The sequence below is a fragment of the Emydura macquarii genome, unplaced genomic scaffold, assembly GCF_026122565.2.
Source record: "Emydura macquarii macquarii isolate MOO-44397 ecotype Brisbane River unplaced genomic scaffold, CSIRO-AGI_Emac_v2 contig_2422, whole genome shotgun sequence".
Classification (NCBI taxonomy): domain Eukaryota; kingdom Metazoa; phylum Chordata; order Testudines; family Chelidae; genus Emydura; species Emydura macquarii.
The window spans coordinates 25,348,179-25,367,825 of NW_027132559.1; the positions used below are offsets into that span (position 1 = coordinate 25,348,179).

A 19,647-nucleotide genomic window follows, 5' to 3' on the forward strand; every position below is an offset into this window, starting at 1 on the left:
GGGGTCTATCTCATCTTGATGTGCCCATATAATTCCTTCTTTGCCTAATTACCTGTTTTTATGTGGATCTTGAAACTGTAGTGGAGATTATTCAGATCATTGGGATGCATCTTTCTAGTGGCTTTGGTATCCATGCTTTTTCTAGTCTATTGGACACAAAAGTGTTTTGTTGCCTTTGATGCTGTGTTCAAAGTTTTCTAATTATTTACCAAGCTCTACTGGTTAAAGATTTACCCAGAAACTCCCTACTAGATTATCATTTGACAAACACTATTTATACTAGTCATGCTTTAGGCTTTAGAGATTTAGGAGATGGCTAGCTACTTCTTAGTGAAATGGTGTTTGGCAAGGCCATCTTTATAAGGGGCCATGTCTTGAGAACTGCTGAGAACCTGCAACTCTCTTTGGGGTCTATGGGAATTGTAGATGCTCAGCACCATTATTTGGTCTGGCGTCTTCAAAAGAAATACTGGGGAAAATTTACTGCAGCTTTTAAAACAATCATTTAAAAATAGAAAAATGAACATCTGGCTATGCACCACAGTGTAATATGATCTCTTCATTAACAGTGACATTGTTTCTGAAAAATAATCACAAGCCAATAAGTGGGCTTCAGAATGAAACATCTATTGCTACATATAATTCAGGTCCGGTTACCACTCAGGCTCTGCATTATAACCCCATTGGCTCCACCCCCCCCATCATCAAATTGGTATCCCATGTTTTTTATCATTGGGAATCATGCACTTTTGGCATTACTAAATGGATGCATATTGCTTCTGAACGGTTAGCGGTTACTGGATTGTTGGCACAATTGAACCTTAGTCCCAAATAAGCATTTTGTATTGGGGAAGGCTTTCCAGCATACTAAGAAGCCAAACAACAAGAAAAGAAAATGGTTATTCTGAAATCTTTCCCCCAATTTGTTGATGCCTGAATACATTTTTTTTAAATTCACATTTCTATACATAAACTGTATAAAATCTGAGTCCAGAACAAGCTGAAGTGTTTTAAAGCAGACACAACTCTACACTTTCATATTATAATTTGCATTAAAAAAAATTTTTTTGTTGCTCCAATTCAGTTCATGCTACCTCTGACATAGAAATGGGGGAGGACAATGTTTAAAAAATAATAATGCTTCTTTCCTCTTTTGAACAGCAAAATTATATTGGAGGACAGAGTGTTGGGAGAAGAAAGAAAAGGACCAATTCAACCCACAGTCATACATTTACTTCAATGGGAGTTGCACACAAGAGTTGTGCCTCTATATTTGAGGACAAAATATGGCCCCAGGGCCTGGCACTAATACAGATAGTTTGGTAAATAAAAGAGAGGGCCTGGTGAAGGAGATCTTGGCAGCATCTATGCAGTAAAATTTTGCAGATGAGAGAGGATACAGAGGTAGAAGATATACCGAGTCATTATTTTTGAAGCAGAGAATGGTTACCATGAGAGCAGAGCTGGTACCCTAGAAGTAGCATTTGGGACTTTGCAAGGAAAAAAAAAGACAGAAAAAAACCCAAAAGCTAGGAATATTGTGTGCGAGTCTGACATGCTCCCCCTCATACACATTTCATGCACTCACAACATGCCCAATAATACCTCTTCCCTGGGGCTGGTGCTAGTATTCCAGATGCCTGAGCAGCTTCCAAAAGCCAATGTTAAAAAGCAAAAACAAAACAAACAAAAAAAAGAAACCCCAACAAAGACAGAAACTAGACAAATATTTGTTTCTTTCCCCGCACACTCGCACACCATTATGGTGGTATGAGGCGCAGGCTTGATATCAATAATGTATTTAAAGGCCCATTGGGGATAGAAATGGTAGTTTTATATTATTGGAAAAGGGAGATTCCCAGGTTGCCAATAAGGGAAAGGACTTGCTTCTAACCCTAGTAAACCATCAGAAGCCTCTGATATCTGTACAGCAGGAATCATGGTACTAAGCAAGAGGCAGTGTGGTAAAGTGGATAGAGGACTGGACTGGGACTCACCAGACCTGGTCTTTACACCTAGCTCTGCCTCTGCCCTGTTGAGTTTCCTCAGGCCCAGAGAGCTGAAGTGACTTGTTCCCTTCCTGCACTCGCCACCTCTAAAATGCAGAGAGATGAAAAATAACAATAATGCAGTTTTTAAAATCTCTAAAATATTCTTAATTTTTTTTCTGTAAAATATGGCACATTCGGAACACCTAACAGTGTCATGTGTAAATAGAGCAGTCCAGGATTCTGTGGGCATAGAATTCACTGTAAAATCTCACCTTTCATTTTTTGAGAAGGTTCTAGAGTTAATGGCTGGGAAGATAATCTTTATAATGGAAGCCAGGTACAAGGTTTTCCTCCCTAACCCAAAGAGCTAACAACTTAAATAAAAACGAAAGGAAGGAAAGTATTATAATCCCCATTTTACAGGTAAGGAACTGAGGCAGAGAGAGATTAAATGGCTTGCTTAAAGTCACAAAGGAAGTCTGTGGCAGCTCTCCTGAGTCCTCACCCTATCCCTTGACCACAGATCATTCTTCCTTTCTTCACCACAAGGTCATCACCTTCCCATTACACCATATTGATCAGCATTTTAAAATTCAGTCTGCTTGCTCAAACTCTGTAACCAAAAAACTGTTTGCGACCCTTTTAAAAAGTGTATATTAATAAACACAAACAGGACTTGTCAGAGCAGCAGAAAATAAAACTGTCTGTTATATGCAAAGCATAGCTTTAATGATGTTTAAAAAGGAGCTAAACATCTCCATGGGAATTCTTAAAACACTTATCTCTGAGACAGTTATTTAGTTTCACAAGTCTTTGTTGTTTAACAAGCTGGAGAAATGGGTCACCTAATGTTATATTAATCAGTAAATTAATATTTTAATTTGATTTTCTTTATAGTTGAGATGCTTGCGGCATCTCCAACGTTTTCTCTCTCTCTCTGCACTGATGTTAAGCGGTATCATTATCATATTGTACCTTGGGGTCGTGAGATAACAGGGTCCAGTGATAGCTCTATTCTTAGGAGAGTGGGAGGTTTATGATGACACTTATACATTTTAAATGGCACATGGAAGCTCTCTTGTAATGAAATGTCTTACAGCTGAGTCATAGGCTTTTCTACATCAGGCTTTTCAGTTCATATCCTGGAAATCACAGCTTTCAGATCCAAGTAAGTGATAAGTTTTGCCTTGTGGAAATAATCTCTTTACAGTGTGCTGGAGTAAAAATCTACTCATTCAATTTTTCTGAACAGTTCTATTTCCAAGGTTCTTGATATGCTGAAGGATAGAGACAGAATTATCAATAAATTGAGAACAGAGAGAGAGAGGGAGTTAATTCACTGTTTGCAAATGAATCCAGTAGTGACTGAATATAGTTCTCTAAATGTTCAGTAATGTGAGTGCACCAAGAACTTTGGAGTAGAGACAAAGGTTTTATTCATGTCCATGAACTTTGATTACTTTTTAAAATCAGTTTGGAAAATTCTTTAGATTCGTAGGACCAAATATTACTCATAGTTATCCTTCTGCAAACCCCACTGAAGTCAGTGGGGATCCCCCTGTGTATTGGAGAGCAGAATTTGTTGCCAAGTTGTACCTGGCCCTTACGTGGCTGTTTGAGGTGTGAGAGTCATGAACTGTACAAGGAACCTTGTGGTTTCCACAAAGGGACCTACAAAGTCCCTGAGCTCAGAATAGTGTTGGAATGGAAATTATTATAGGGCCCTGCACAGAGAGCACCAGAGAAGGAAAGCTTGCGTCCTTTACCCACTGTCATTTCTTTCCACAGGCAAAATACAGCCCTACAGTCATTCTCCTTTCCCCTGGTCTGCAGAATTGAGGCTGAGGATCCCATCATTCTATCATACCTTCACTTTGACTGGAGCTTACATTTCTGAGATATGAAATGTGTTCATTGATGCCCTTGGGCAAAGGGCACATTCACAGATTCCAAATTAAAGCCCTGCTTCAGCCTAGTCTCCAGTCACGGGTGAGTGTCAAGTTTTAGTTAAAGTGCTCTCTCGGTTTCACTTTTTTAGATGCCTAAATCCATGCTTTGTGTATGCCGTCAGGTGGGTTATTTGTGCCAACAATTATGCAGGTACAAAATTGCTTTGACAATGCTGGAGACAATTTCTCTTTTTTAACAGTTATATTCTGACATCCAAAGTGCATGCAAGAAACAAAGAGAATTTTCTTGTTGCCCTAAAACAATTGTCATACAATGAATAATTATCTAAAGCTGTGAGAAATTTGGCCATGTTTGGTCCACAGAGGCTTGCATGAACACTGGTTTTGGTTTTGATCAGCCTGGGGTCATGCCCCTCTGGCAAAAACACCAAGGTTTCACCCAGGTTTGCAAAACCATAAATAGGGTCCTAATTCACTCAAATCACTCACAGCTTTACAAATCCTCCCACAAACCCATCGTGACGTCAAGGGCAAGACTCCCATTGATGTGCCTTCAGTGAAGCTGGGATTTCACCTCAGTCTGAAATTTAAGAATCTGAAACCAGATGAGTTTGGGTTGGGTTCAGGTTTCATTGTGAACATCTTGCACAGCCCTAATTATCATTTTGAAAGTAGATGAGAGCAATGGAAGTGCTTGTGCAGGCAGGGGCTACTGTGTCTAATTAAGGAAGGCAGACTTGGCCTTCTATGTGGTACTCAGATATAACGGGGCAGATTCTGATATCCTTCCACATGCTGAGTAGCACTTTGTTCCACAAATAGTCCCACAGACTTCAACAATTTCTGATGGAATGTGCTAATAATCAACATATGTAAGCGTGGCAGAATGGGGCTTAAACGTGATGAGTGTTCCAGAAATTAAGTTTTTAGCTAAAAGGAGATTAGACAGTATGCTCATAATAAACTAAATATTCCACGGGAACATGGTGAACATTCCTGTTGTACAACACGTGCAAATATAAATCAGGAAGAAGTTGCTTGGTTTAGCTACTTAAAAATATAGATTGAATTTCAATTTTATGTTCCAAAAGCACAGCAACCTTTTTTTCCCCCTCCCTTTATTGATTATCAATCCACTTCAGTCAAAACAGTCCTGACTAAGATCAAAATCTCTTTTGCAAAACTGACTTTAAACCTGATGAAGTACCAGCACCATTGCACTGTGCTATCAGATGGGTATTTTTGGAAACTGAAGGTAAATCAATATTAATAATATAAACCAGAAATTGATTCACTTCGCTGCTAAATATGTAATGGTAAAAAAAGGCCAGATCTAATGATTTTTTTTAAAGTCTATAGTGACCTATTAATTAAATCGGATACAGAAAAAAATAAATGTGAAGAAATTTGTAAGACTTACTTGGGTCAACCAATTTTTAGAAGTGAAAGTTCTATCATTAATAAATTGGGGAAGGCTTATAGCCATAAAACAATAAGGATGAAAGTCAAATGAAAAGATGATTATGAGAAATTTGACAAAAGAATTTGTAATCTCCATCTTTCTCTGTATCTCAGAGTCTCATACGTTAACTTGTACTGACTGGCAAGAGAGGCAATAAAAACTGATAATTCTTTAAATGACGCTAATTTCAGGATGTGTGCAAAGCCTCACCAATGTCTGAGTATCTATCAAGGACGTATTAAATAACTCAAGATAGTGGATTAACATTGTGTAACCATCTTCACAAATTCTAAACCATCTATCCCAACATCCTTACTAGCATTGATTGTGAGCAGTTGACTCAGTACTTTATGTTCATTTCCTTTCATTTGCTGTTATTTTACACACGGGAATATTTGCGTGTGTATTGCATTCCTGCTTTAAGTCAAATACAATTTAAAATTCATACCTGCCTTAATGCAATATTAACTTTCATATCCTATTACTTCCCTTGACAAGTATGATCTTTTCTTCCATAGAAAGATTGAGTGAAAAAGTCAGTGATATTATTCACAGATAGTAGTAGGCATTGGGAGATTTTAAAATTAGCTCTCAGTATGTTGTAGCAAAGCTCTATGGTAAAATACTAAATTTCCAAAAAACATAACAAAAACTAGAGTTACAAAGTACAGTATACCAATTAGTAAATCATTTACAGAAAGAATCAAAATCACTACACAAGTCCGAAAACCACTAAGTCACTCCATATTGTCAGGCCTAATGTGATCTGATGTACTTTAGAGAGGGAATGGGAAGGAAGTGTCTATACCACATGTTGAATTAAACCAGCCATTTACTTTCATTTATTTAGAAAACTTCATGATGAGATCATCAAATGTACTGTCTCTCCTGGAATCATATGTTACTACATCACTCTCTTTTCTCCTCTACTCCATCCAGCCTGATATTTCTGTCAGGCTACTGTATCTGTCAAATACATCAATTTATCTGGACAAGGGAGGAAAAAGTCAAATGGGGCTTACTATCCAACAAACAAAATGTGATAGAAGGTGTATCTTAAATCACTATAAAACAAATGAATGCCATCTTGTTAAGAATTACAGTACTGTATCAGTACTCAACAACGCTAACAACAGATTAAGATAACTAGGAATGACAGTAATCCCTTCAAATAAAATGATTTCCTGAGTCAGAGGAAAAAAGGTTACATTTTCCCTGTTATGCAAAAAAACAACCAACCAACCAAACAAAAACAAAAAGAAAAAAAAAACCCACATGGATAGAAAACAAAAAATAACTCACAGTAAAAAGGTAATAACATTTATTATTTCACACTAAAATGTACTCCAACACACACACATGCTCTCTCTCTCACCCACCCACATACACCTCTGTTTCCTTTAGCTTCTGACCTCATACTGATGGAAATTATCTCCAAGGGGATTTGGTCACCACTGCGTGCAGTGATCATGATGGGCTAGATCTTGCCTTTGGGCACAGTCCTGAGCAGTGAGGGCTGTGGGGGCAGGGAGAGGGAAGAATGTAAACCACACCGGCTCAGCTCAAAAGTAGCCCCAGGAGGCAATGTGCCTCGGAAACATCCCTTTTTGAGGAATCCTCTCCAGCTCCAGAGGGTAGCAATTTATTGCTGGTTCTGGTGTGATGGGAAGTGGAACCAAGTCTCTGCCTGTTACTCATTGTTCCTATCCCACCTGCTCCAAAGTAGGGAGCAGCTGAAGTGCAGTGCCTGCTTACTCCAGTGCACTCAGAGTCCTGGTAGCCTGGGCAGGGGCAAAAGTAGAGTTCCTACTCTCCTTTATATCATCGTCCAAGTCACAATCTACCTTTTTATATGCAGAAAAATCTTACTTTCCAAAATAACATTTCCTGTAAGTTTTGATCTGTTTGCCTCTGCCCTTCAATAATAGTGATCAGTGGGCTGTAAGCAGTGCTAGGTGTGTACTACAAAACAATAGTCATGAATATTTTGTTTGAAACTTTAAAATAATAATCCACTTTGGCCATGTTTACATCCCTCTTGTTTCCACTTTCTTTGAACATTCTAGCAAACTTGTTTACTAACAGAAATATTTTCAAAAGCACCTAACTGACTTAGGAACCTAAATCTCATTGGGGAAAAAAAAAAAAGAAAAAAGAGATTGAGGTTCTCAGTGCCTATGTCATTATTGTAAATGGGATTTAAAGCACTTTTGAAGATTATACCATATATGTATGCATGTGCGTATAATTGAATTTTAACATCCATTTCACGTTAGCAACAATAGTAATAACCTAACATAATTATAGATGTTGATTATTTATTTCATGAATAGATGAAAGGATTCAGTGAAAAAAGAAGTCACCTGAACATCTGCCCAAAACAGGAACCAAACTTTATTCGAGCTTTGAAGAAGTTTGGTTAAATTTTGGTTTTCAATTTTTTTTCTTGTTACATTATTTTGTATGTCTTCTTTACTCCCTAATTTCCACCGTGGAAATAGAAATAGCCAAATAATTTAATAGTTTAAAAAACAAAACAAAAGAGAAAACATTGTTTCAGTCCTCAGAAATGCAAACACAATATTACTGAAACCCACATGATTTTTAAAGGAATGAAAGCAGAAGATTAACTTGTTTATTGTCTCTTGGAATAAATTCTGACACTTTTTTCTCTATGAAACGGCTACTGCACAGGTTTTATAGACTATACTTGGTAGCGTTGTAGATTATATCTCTCAGCAAAAGTTTAAGTTTGGAACATAAACTATTCATAGAGATCCAAATCTTAAAGTTAAGGTTGATTGTTTTACAGTGCATATTTGCAGTTAGAGCTGGCTGAATTACTCATAGTGAATATATTGTCTAAAACAATATATTCCTTTTTTTTCCTCAAATCATTTGGATTTCTATTAACTGTTTGTAATTGTTCTGCGAACAGTTTTATTGCCAAATTTCAGAGTCTGGGCTCTTTTGCCAACTGTTCACTTTGACTATTCACTATTTGACATGTATGGTAATTCACCTATGTCACAGGCTATTGGTGCTGCTTCCTCATCAGATGATCAATTTTTAAAGCAGGAGACTAATGAATAATGCTGGGCAAAAAACAAATATTGGATAGTAAATAATGAATACTTTTTAAAAAACCCACTGATTTCTGATTCTTTATTCCCCCAACATTCATGAAAACATAAACCTGTTTGTGTGAATGTTCTTGAATGGCAAAACAAAGAGGCATGCATATATAGGGAAAGGGTTTCTAAATTGGTTGTTTAAAAGTCTAAAAAGAAAACTAAAAGAAAGACTTTTTGTAGTGGACATCACTTACATCTAAGGAAGGACGAAGTTATTTTCTATGCCTTGTGTAAACACTGCCATCTAGAATTGTAGAAAGGATTTGTTTTAAGAACGAGTCAGCCTCATAGGATATGTGATATCCATCAGCTGTACAATCATGCTCAAGTTAAATAGAATTTCTTTGACCAGACCAGCAGAAAGTAACTGAAAAAATCTTGTGATACCTGATCTCTTCCCCAGTTGCGAAGACCTATTGAAGCAGCTCTACTTATAATGCATTTGTCAGAATGCTAATTGGAAAAATGACTTCATTGTATGAGTCATACAGTCACCTTTAGACTTAAATGAGCAGACTGAAGGCCAGGGCAATCATGCTGAGCTCAGCCATATGTTGGTAAAGAAGATCCCTCAGAAACAGGGCTCGTGGCCAACTGTGGATTCCTCTTCTAAATAACTGGATTGGAGAAGGAGGCCTTTGGTGGCAGGTATACACTGAAAATACCTTGAATAACCAGGATTAATTTAAAAACAACTCTGATTGTAAAATTAACAGATTCACTTAGCTGAAACAGATACATAACTTGAAATTACAGTGTTTTGCGTTTTATTGGTGATTTCTAAGATGGCAGTAGAACATAAATGTGTGTCATAAATATGGATTTTTAAAATATAGTGCTTATCATTGGTTAGAATTTCCTGGGAACACAGAAACCTTTCACTGTATGGTACTATTGTTCTCTTCTAATTTCAGAATCCAATGGCAACAAGTGATTTAAAGACATTGGGCAGATTGTAGCTTGCCCTGCCTGGACCACCCATATCATGGGTCACAGTACAAGGAGGAAAGTGGCTCCATGGAGCCAATACTTACTCTCCTGCACAGGTTCGAAGGATGTGGGCAGGCAGAGGTGGAGAACAGGAGAAGCTTTGACTCCAGCCTCCACCTCCCCTGACTGGCATGGAGGGAGGACATAAACTGCTTTGCTACCACTGAGGCAGGTAGCTCAGAAAAGGTGAGAGAACTTTTATCTTCAAAGTAACATGAAAAGGCTTCACAGTGAATAAAGTTTGATTCTTCAACGTATATGGAGGCAACATAGGCTGTCCAGGCCCCATATCAAACAAAGCTGAAAGTTTATTGCAAATTTGGAGAAAATACCTTTAAGATGAAAGATGGCATATTTTTCAACTCTTAATAGCAAAGGAGGAATTCAACCTATGTACTTTCTTAGAATGCTAAAATGTCTTTGATCATTAAGATCCAAGGAATAACCCTGCACCAAACAAAGGTACTAAAATATGAAATGGTTGAGATTGCAGATTTGCTTATGTTAGCCATTCCTATTTTGAAGTTATGGATTAAGTATGGTCATGAAAAACTCACTAGTTTGACCTTAATGAGGTTTACACTAAATATTTATATAAGTCTGGACTTCAAAGAAGGGCACTCTCTTTGCTGCTTTTTATCTCAGTTGCTCAACACATAGCCCATCTTCTATTTGACCTTGAACATGAAAGCATGAAAGAAACAGTTACACAATTGGAAGCTTACTATAAACATGAAGAATTAAAATAGGAGGCTTTTTAAACTCTACATTGTTACTACAATGTTTAAACTAAATTGGGAGCTGCCAAGAGCTATTTTAGTAGAGCTGCCAACAACAAACCACAGAATCCTGACGTTCTTATCACATGAGAGTCAAAGCAGCATCTACACTATTCCTCCTTCCTACATGATTGGGGGGAGAGGGGGAGGGAACCCAACAAAAAACTCAAGACTTGGGTCTGATAAGCTAGACCCAAAGTAATCTTCTCAGGGGAGCTGCATGCTTCCAGAAGTGTGTTCCCATTGTGCTCTGTGAGTTTTATCATTGGTAGCACCAAAGGTGAAAGTAGTGAGGCAAGAGAAATCAGAATTTTAAAATTCCTATGTAATCAGCAACAAAGTTTCATTCAGCTTGTAATAGCACAAGTTTATAAAAGCCAGGAAATAATACACATTGGCCAATGCAAGTTTTGTCTTCAATATGCATATGTGTAATCCCCATAAGTGGAAGGGATGCTTGTTGCTTGTGCTGATCTGAGAGAAGAATTTGACCCTAAAACTCAGTGACTCATTGTTTAAAGAATTATAAAGTGTACTGAATGCATGTTTTGGCTGGGCATTGACAGTAAACTAACTAATTTTCCAAAGTTCCTGTCTTAGTATGTAATGTGTTTTAGATAAGATTTGGGATTAATTGGGGCTAATCTGTTCTACAGTTGTTCAAAAGTCCTGTGTCATATTCAAAGATCCAGTGACTACTTCAATCTATTTCCTGTTTATAAGAATTAAGTTCACCCAGGCAGGGACTAGAAATGCTACTATATCACTTATATGACCAAACAGATATCTTTTGTTTTCCACTGCAGTGAACATTTCATGATCAAACAATTAAAAACAATGAAGAAAAAACTGCGAAAAAACCCCTTTGAAGTCCCTTTGCACCCATGGTTCTGCTGATAGACTAGATCTGGCCCCAACAAAAAGCTGAATCGTAGTTATTAATTGCCACCCATGTTGACAGTTTCTGGAGCCAGACCAATGGCTGAAAGTTCATGTAGGTTACATGGCCAAACCCCTCGCTTCCAGAGATGGTAATTCCAGATCAGGGTGATGGGGCAGCTTGCCTTTTCACTGTTGTGACCAAATGCATTCCTGTATTCACACCCTAACCACTATTGTAATAATCTTTATACAAAATATGCCTTGGAAGGTATCATTTGAAAACTAACAACTCACTGATCAATAATATCATGGTAAAATGTATTTAGCAATATTACATAGGAACAAATAAGAATGGCCATACTGGATCAGACCAATGGTCCATCTAGCCCAGTATCCTGTCTTCCAGCAGTAGCCAATGCCAAGTGTTTTCAGAGAGAATGAACAGAACAAACAATTATCAAGTGATCCATCCTCTGTCGTCCAATCCCAGCTTCTGGCAATCAGAGGTTAGGTAGACCCAGATCATGAGGTTGCATCCCTGACTATCTTGGCTAATAGCCATTGATGGCACTATCTTCCATGAACTTATCGAGTTATTTTTTTAATCCTCTTAGAGTTTTGGTCTTTATAACATTTCCTGGCAATGAGTTCCAAAGGTCGACTGTGTGTTGTGTGAAGAAGTACTTCCTTTTGTTTGTTTTAAACCTGTTGACTATTAATTTAATTGGGCTACCCCTGGTTCTTTTGTTATGCGAAGGAGTAAATAACACTTCTTTATTCACTTTCTCCAAACCAGTCACTATTTTATAGACGTCTATCATATCCTCTCTTAGTCATCCCTTTTCCAAGCTGAAATGTCCGAGTCTTTTTAATCTCTCCTCATATGGAGAGGAAACCGTTGCATACCCTTAATCATTTTTGTTGCCTTACTCTGTACTTTTTCCAATTCTAAAATATCTTTTTTTAGGATGGGGTGACCAGATAATACTTAGTCCTGCCTTGAGTGCAGGGGACTGAACTAGAAGATGTCTCAAGATCCCTTCCAGTTTTATGAGTCTATGAGAACAGCACGCAGTATTCAAAGTGTGGGCGTACCATGGATTTATATAGTAGTGTTATGATATTTTCTGCCTTATCATCTGTCACTTTCCTAATGGTTCCTAAATTCTGTTACCTTTTTTGACTACCGCTGCACATTGAGTGGATGTTTTCAGAGAACTAACCACAATGACTCCAACATCTCTTTCTTGAGTGGCAACAACTAACCTAGACCTCATCATTTTGTACATACAGTTGGGATTATGTTTTCCAATGTGCATTACTTTGCATTTATCAACATTGAATTTCATCTCCCATTTTGCTTCCCTAGTCATCCAGTTTTGTGTGTCGAGTTATGAAATTCCCCCTGCATAACATTAAAGGCACACGTTCAAACTCATGTATTTGAAGGGACATGTTCAAAGTCATGAAACGATTAGGCACAACTGGTCAAGCAGGTTTTAAACAAAAAGCAGTGTGGTTACCTCAATTTGCATATAAGCTGTAAACAGAGTCCTCAGAAAGTGAGAGGTTAAAGAAAGGGGACAAGGAAAATCTGCATTTCAGCACACACAGGTGAAAGAAAACAGCATGAAGCATCTTTCCTACTACACTCCATCTCTCCTGCTCAGCTGAATAGAAATTTATGAACTATAAAGGTGGGACTAACACCCCAAGGTATCTCTCTCCCTGTCCATCTCCCTTTTTGTACCTGAAAAGACTAAAGAAACAGCTGTTGGACTTTGGGGTAGGGGTCCTGACCTGAAAAGTTTGATCAGTAATGCTGTTACAAGTATGTGGGACTTTACTTTGAATCAAGTACAGTTTGTTAAGTTAGCCCCTAGGAAGCATTTTATCTTTAGTTTTCTGGTAACCATTCTAACATTTATGGCTCATTACTTTGCTCAATTAAATTTTCTCTCTCTGTAGTCAAATGAAATTGTTTTATTATTTAATTGAAATTAATCCAGTGTGTTTAAGTTAAATTGTCTGGGTAACTCCATTTAAGGTGGCAAGTTGTTGTGTATTGTCTTCTTAGAGGGACAATAGACCTAATATCTCTGGACTGTCCAGGAGAGGGCTGGACAGTACAGAACAAACATTTTGGGGGGGAGAATCAGGACTGGGAGTGTGTTGGGGTCACCCTGCAGAAGCAACCCAGGCTGGTAAAAACCAGAGCATAACCCAAGCATGGCTACAGGCTGCAGTTACATATAGATGCTCAGTGTTTGGCTTGGGTGCTGAGAGGCTGTTTGGGAGCTGCCCAGGTGGGAGATACAGCAGCAAGACATTGTGAGGCAGCGCAGGTTACAGGGCAGGAGTGACACAGCCCCTCACTAGTCTGGATTGCACCCCAGTATGTCACAACTGTCTATGCTATGCCTGTTGATAAATGGGAATTTACAGTCTCTAGGACTATCAATTAATTTCTTGTTTCCCTTTACCTAACCTTTTTCTACTTGTCTATCCTTCACTTGTGAACTCCTCTGAGCAAGAAGTGTCCCTTCTTGAATGTCTGGAAAGTGCCTACCACATCATGGGACCTACCACAAAGCGAGTATTAATCAGAAATAAATAATGATAATCAACATGGCACCTTTCAAATGTCTTATATTTAAAGAAAACATGAAATATATATATATATATATATATTTATTTATTTAAAATTCTACTGCTAATAATGAAGCTTATTCTAGATTCACAACAGAATTATCATTTCTTAGATTGGTTTGCCAACATTTCTCATGGCTTTCACTGTAACATCCAACAATGCTCAAAATACCCAGTGTAACCTATTCTAGAACATAGGCATTATTTGGTACATATGATTTGATGAAAGTGCTTTAGCTTTATCATTAAAATTTGACCTGGATTTTAACGTTTTAGAACTGTGCAGTTTTATGAAGTTTCAATTTTTGTTCAATTAAATTGTTTGCCTATATTCTCTCAAGTAATATTAACAACAGTGTTGCATCATTTCAAGTGTATTTTAATATGCCCATCAATCTAGTTAATTTGTCTTGTCCTCTTGGCAGGAATTAAATATTTATCTATAAAGATTAAATATTTCTCTTACCTTCTGTTATCGGAAAGGATACATATAGCTGACAATTTCTACATATTTCTTTAACATGTATCTTATAAATTCTTGCTTCCAGCACTGTGCAACTAATAGCATAAGAAAGTAACACCTACTAATAGAACTGGGGGAAAAAGTTTGGCCAAAGATCATTTATCTTCAAAAAAAAAAAAAAAAAAAAAAAAAAAAAAAAGATTTGGGTTGATCGAAGCATTTTGTGAATTTTCTGCAATTTTGCTGAATTGTTTTGGTCAAAGGGAAAGAAGAAAAATGTTCAGAAATATTTCCACTTTTAAACATTTTCATTTGAAATCATTTGAATTTCAGTTTAAAACATTTAAACATTTTCAGGTTTTCTGTAATCTGGGAATAGTTGCCACTGAGTTTAAACAAAGCAATGGACTGCAAAAAGCCAGATTCATGCTCTGTTAAGTTCAGGACTCCAAATATAAAAAAGGAAATGAAATAGTTCTTAGAGCAATGCTCATTTGCCCACATAGCATGTGCTGTGGCTTTATTTATTACTAGTTAGTTCCTTAAATGTAGCAGATTGCACCATTTTACCTTAATATCCCTATTAAGTGCAAAACTCAACCCAGTCTTAACTACAGAGGCACAATGAATTCCAAAAATGCAGCAGATAAAGACATGATTATAATTTGTAATATACTGAACATTTTGTGTGTTCATAGCATATCTAAATATTTGTAAATTTAACAAAGCTAAACTATGATTATGGTAGAACAAAATTTAACTTTATTTTAATCAAAATATTGCCTATCACACTATATCCAAGGTAAGACTTCAGATAGAAACCCTCTACTCTGTCCATTTTGGGTCTGTCCATCCCATCTTGGCTCACTGACTTCCAGATTAGGGTGGCCCACTTTCCCCCTGGAATAGTTCCCTTGAATTCTGACATTTGAACCCATATCTGTAAGTGCATAACACATTTAATGCCATTCATGTCTGTAAAACATGGAGAAACTCCAGATAGTACAGCTTTAGCCTCTCAATCTTTGTCCTCTGAAGTATACGCAAATAATACCTTCCAGTTTCCTTTTACCAATGGAAAAGCCACAAAGCAACATATTCAAATTACTCTACAGCAGAACACACCCTCAATTTGTTCCTTTTACCCAGAGAGCTTCTGTTCCCACCAGCCTGCTAGCTCTAGGGCTTACACATGATTAGGATATAAGATGTTTTCATGCATGTCTTGTTCAATTGGTAATTTTGATGTTTCATTACATAATAATAATTGTATTTGCATATTAATAGGGATTGCAAAAGTCTGAGAAATAATTGATGTATTTAATATTAAGGGCTAGATTCACAGAAGGGCACCCAAGTGCTACTTTAGGCAACTAAATCCCACAATCAGGCCCCACACTCAGCTGCTCCTGAACTATACAGGCACCTAAACTTGCTTGGCACCTAAATCGTTGGAGTAAAATTTCACTAGGTGCCTATCTTTCTGTCTCTGAGCATGTGCACTGCAGCCCCAAGCTAGATGTCCAGCTGCCTAAGCCCTAGAATGATGCACGAACCAGGGACAGACAGGCATTTGTCTTCCCAACTTGCCTGCAGGGCGCAATCTGATAAGTGAACTCAAAGTTTGTCTTTTGGATCAGGCCCCTAAAGTTGAGCCACAAAATGGTCAGAGGAGGACCTCCCTCAGAACTTTGTTACCTCCACTTCAGAGATCTATATGCAGCATGCACATAACTTTCCTTAGCTGGTGTAGTTCCACTGGCTTCAGAAGAACTATGCCAATTTACAGCAGCTGAGGATCTGGCCCTAACTATTTGAATAATCCCAAGGCAATCAAGTGGACTTCTTGCCCTCTCAAAGTTTAGAATGTACATAAGCACCTGCAGGATTGGGGCCTTACATGTAACATGAGTGAAAGGAGAAACTGAAATCTTCCCTATGAGTCTCTTTGCCTTGCAATATAAATCTATATAATGAAAGCACCTCCACATCATTGTAATTTTCTAGTGTTGTGTACTTTAGACTTATTTTTCATAGCAGTTGCGCTGATTTATCCATTTTAATTTTTGATGTTATTTCTTTTTTCTTTTTTTTGCTGCCTGGTTATTATGGGTATATATTTTTAGTATTTTTTCTTTGGAATTTTTTTAAATTGACAAGATTTCATCTGTTTGTTAAAGAGAACCAGCTGTTTTCTTCAAAGATAATTTTCTGAAGCTGTTGTGCACCATAATTACACTGCAATTACACAGCAATATCCATAAAGACAGATGAGGATTCTATGTGGTCTTCTAACTCATTAGAAGCCACAAAAATGATAGATGCAGTCTATCCTAGCTTGACTATTGCCCTCTGTTGGCACACTGAAGTGCTGTCAAAGCCCAGAAGACAAGAGCAATGAATATGAAAATAAAAGCTTGGAAAAAGAATTAATTCCAACCTTGGTCATGGGGATAGAGTGAAATGAGCATGAAGAGGCAAAAGTTTTTTTAAAGGCAAGTTTTGTTTTACTTTTTAAAAATCTGAGTCTTTTAAAAGTTTTGAATACATGCAAATTATGTACACTTTGGAGTCTGCTTGATAAAAATGTCCCCTCCCCTCTTCTTATCTCCAGTCCATTTGAGCATTAGCCCCTTTCCAATTTAACCTCATTCTTACTTATTCACTCCCCTTACAATTACCTTCAATTGGTTCTTTGGTAGACTTCAGTATGTCTAAAAGTAGGCCAAAGTCTGATCTGAGTTGCTCTGCATTTACACAGATGTAACCGAGAGAAGAATCTGGCAACATGATTTTAGAATATCTTAGAATTTCCAAATTTTATAATCATGGTCATAAATAAAAGCTGAGGATCTGAGTCTCCTTCCACACCAATGAGAATCAGGACTCCATTCAAGTCAATGGAGCACAAGTGAGATCAGAACTAGGTTCCAAATATTTTGGCTGGAAGAAGAGATTCACTTCAACTGATTTGCTGAGCAAGGTTTTTATATTTTTAGTAAATGAGTTGTTTGGTTATTCAAGCTTTTCCTATTTAGGGTGTAGATTGGTGACTAGAGGGGAAGGGCCTGCATTAAGAGCCTGACCCAATGCCCAAAGAAATCATTGGAAAAAACTCCCAATTAATTCAATGGACTTCGGATCCAGCAGAGCCTAAGAAAACACCCATTTATCTAGAACCTTGCAAGGTTTAACGTAAGTTGTAAGGTGGAAAAAAGACACATAAGTCCACTAGTTTCTTTCACATACAATCACTTCCAACCTGAGCTAGGAACTACAAGGTTTTCAAAATATTTTTTTGGCAGGGGCAGGAGGAAATAATCTGGTTTTGTAGCCAGGTGGGCAACCAAAGGATACCAGGCTCTTATTAGCCCTCTACTGACTGTCAACAAACCGAACCTTTGTAAACTGTGAAGTTAAACAGAACTCAGGTTTCAGACTTAATGCTGAACAGTGAGCCCTTTACACCTGTATTATTTTCAGTTACATTGTTGGCTGTTATAACACCTATAATTGGTTTTCAAGCTTCAGAATTTCTAGACTCATGTCAGTTTTAGAAGTTGAGAGTTAAAACCTGATCTTTATTTTACCCATTAACACAAACTATGGAATTAATTTTCTGAGACTCCCTAAACATGTTGATAGCTAGGACAGCCATGGAGGAAACTTCATAGAGAAGAATTATTGCTCATTTAACATACTACTTGAATTCCCTTTCCCCCACTTCTTCAGTAACAATGTCTTAATTTTTCTGATTAAAAAAAAAAAAAAACCAAAAACCCACATATATCCCCCATGGCAAGTTGCACTCAGTAACTTATCCAAATGATGGAAAATGAAACTTTATCCAGATACCATATTGTGACATTTTTCTTTGAGACACCAATTTTATTTTTGCTTTTGCAAATGTATTGCCAGATATCTCCTTCCATCTATGGAAGTCCTTCCAGCTCTTTCAATAAGGAGCACAACTATATAATTTCCCAGGTCCCATCTTTTCTCTCTAAAAATTCCATTTTGCAATAATAGATTGAACAGTGTTGATTATCTTTTAGCTTAGTGTTTAACAATGGTTCTGCAATCATTTCCCACAGCTCATACCAACTTGGATGCAAAAATGGATCAAGTTGCTTTGGTATGACAAATGCCTGATGAAATTTAGTGTTGGAGTAGCAGTTTTTAATCTGTTAGTCTAGTAAAATTATCACTTTTGATGCTACATTCAATTTTTCGGTAATTCTTTTGTGTCTTTCTTCTATATCTACTTTTCATTCAATTTTCCATTATTTGGATGCATTTTTGTTCTTATTTGTTGTAATAGTAAAATAGACAATGTGATGTTACTTGATTATAACTCTAGTTTTAAAAATGTACTTTTCAATTCCCTCATAATAAATCTGTATGTGTTACACTTTTCAGTAAATCATCACTTTGTTCCGCTGGGTCAGTTCTGACTATTTTGTGCTACTGTATTTGCTTAAGTATTAATAGCTAGGAAATTAAAATTCACCTAATGATGCTGAGATAGATTTCTGAATGTTGCAAAGATTTTATGCATGTACAAGAATTACTGAAACAATAACCATGTTCGTGAGTACATACATCTCCAGTAAAACATGCAGCATGAAGAGCATTTCAGTTATTTCCACATTTATTGAGCCTCAGACATTTTTATATAAAACTGGGCTGGTGATTTGTTGAACATGCTTCAAAGTTGTAACAGGGACAACAAGCACAAATATAATGTGACTAGATCCCATTTAGGAAAAAGTATTGTCCTGAAGTCTTTTTAAGCAAAAATAAAAAGTACATAATATCATAGAATCATAGATGATTAGAGGTGGAAGGGACCTCAGAAGGTCATCTAGTCCAACCCCCTGCTCAAAGCAGGACTAATCTCAGCTAAATCACAGAGCCAGGGCTTTGTCAAGCCACAGCTTAAAAACCTCTAAAGATGGAGATTCCACCACCTCCCTAGGTAACCCATTCCAGTGCTTCACCACCCTCCTAGTGAAAAACTCTTTCCTATTCTACCTAGATCTTCCCCACTGCAACTTGAGACCATTGCTCCTTGTTCTGTCATCTGCTTCCATTGAGAACAGCCTAGCTCCATCCTTCCTGGAACCCCCTTTTAGGTAGTTAAAGGCTGCTATCAAATCCCCCTTCATTCTTCTCTTTTGCAGACTAAACAAGCCTAGTTCCCTCAGCCTCTCCTCATAAGTCTTGTGCTCCAGTTAAATGCCAAGTGCTTTTAAATTATAATTTAAGTCAGTTTTTCTGATTTGCCAAATGGTTTCCAAATCTTCCTGAATGCTCATTTTATCTTTTTGCCTTTAATTGTTTTTAAATCCAAATTTGCATACTCCTCTCTCCAAGAAGTATAACAG

At 37.3% G+C, this 19,647-nt stretch overlaps 1 long non-coding RNA gene across 1 annotated transcript in view; it reads right to left on the minus strand.

Annotated features, from left to right (window-relative positions):
- Positions 1 to 2,070, minus strand: part of LOC137162114 (uncharacterized) — a 31,904-nt gene extending 29,834 nt beyond the window's left edge. The window contains exon 1 of the long non-coding RNA XR_010922284.1: positions 1,998 to 2,070. This is a non-coding gene — a long non-coding RNA (uncharacterized lncRNA). The remainder of the gene's footprint in view (positions 1 to 1,997) is intronic.
- Between the last annotated feature and the right edge of the window lie 17,577 nt (positions 2,071 to 19,647).